The sequence below is a fragment of the Physeter macrocephalus genome, chromosome 16, assembly GCF_002837175.3.
Source record: "Physeter macrocephalus isolate SW-GA chromosome 16, ASM283717v5, whole genome shotgun sequence".
NCBI classification, from domain to species: Eukaryota; Metazoa; Chordata; class Mammalia; order Artiodactyla; family Physeteridae; genus Physeter; species Physeter macrocephalus.
Window position 1 is genome coordinate 77,392,115 of NC_041229.1, and position 1,596 is coordinate 77,393,710.

Sequence of the window (1,596 nt, forward strand, 5' to 3'; positions counted from 1 at the left end):
AAATTCAACACCGATTTATGATAAAAACCCTCCAGAAAGTAGGCATAGAGGGAACTTTCCTCAACATTATAAAGGCCATATATGACAAACCCACAGCCAACATCATCCTCAATGGTGAAACACTGAAACCATTTCCACTAAGATCATGAACAAGACAAAGTTGTCCACTCTCACCACTATTATTCAACAAAGTTTTGGAAGTTTTAGCCACACCAATCAGAGAAGAAAAAGAAATAAATGGAATACAAATCAGAAAAGAAGAAGTAAAGCTGTCACTGTTTGCCGATGACATGATACTATACATAGAGAATCTTAAAGATGCTACTAGAAAACTACTGGAGCTAATCAATGAATTTGGTAAAGTAGCAGGATACAAAATTAATGCACAGATATCTCTTGCATTCCTAGACACTAATGATGAAAAATCTGAAAGTGAAATTAAGAAAACACTCCCATTTACCACTGCAACAAAAAGAATAAAATATCCAGGAATAAACCTACCTAAGGAGACAAAAGACCTGTATGCAGAAAATTATAAGACACTGATGAAAGAAATTAAAGATGATACAAATAGATGGAGAGATATACCATGTTCTTGGACTGGAAGAATCAACATTGTGAAAATGATTATACTACCCAAAGCAATCTACAGATTCAATGCAGTCCCTATCAAACTACCACTGGTATTTTTCACAGAACTAGAATAAAAAAATTCACAATTTGAACGGAAACAAAAAAGACACCGAATAGCCAAAGCAATCTTGAGAAAGAAAAATGGAGCTGGAGGAATCAGGCTCCCTGACCTCAGACTATACTACAAAGCTACAATAATCAAGACAGTATGGTACTGACACAAAAACAGAAATATTGATCCATGGAACAGGATAGAAAGCCCAGAGATAAACCCACCCACAAATGGTCACCTTATCTTTGATGAAGGAGGCAAGAATATACAGTGGAGAAAAGACAGCCTCTTCAATAACTGGTGCTGGGAAATCTGGACAGCTATATGTAAAAGAATGAAATTAGAACACTCCCTAACGCCATACAGAAAAATAAACTCAAAATGGATTAAAGACTTAAATATAAGGCAGACACTATCAAACTCTTAGAGGAAAACATAGGCAGAACACTCTATGACATAAATCACAGCAAGATCCTTTTTGACCCACCTCCTAGAGAAATGGAAATAAAAACAAAAATAAACAAATGGGACCTAATGAAACTTAAAAGCTTTTGCACAGCAAAGGAAACCATAAACAAGACAAAAAGGCAACCCTCAGATTGGGAGAAAATATTTGCAAATGAAGCAACTGACAAAGGATTAATATCCAAAATTTATAAGCAACTCTTGCAGCTCAATAACAAAAAAACAAACAACCCAATCCAAAAATGGGCAGAAGAACTAAATAGACATTTCTCCAAAGAAGATATACAGATCGCCAACAAACACATGAAAGAATGCTCAACATCATTAATCATTAGAGAAATGCAAATCAAAACGACAATGAGATATCATCTCACACCGGTCAGATTGGCCATCATCAAAAACTCTAGAAACAATAAATGCTGGAGAGGGTGTGGAGAAAAGGGAAC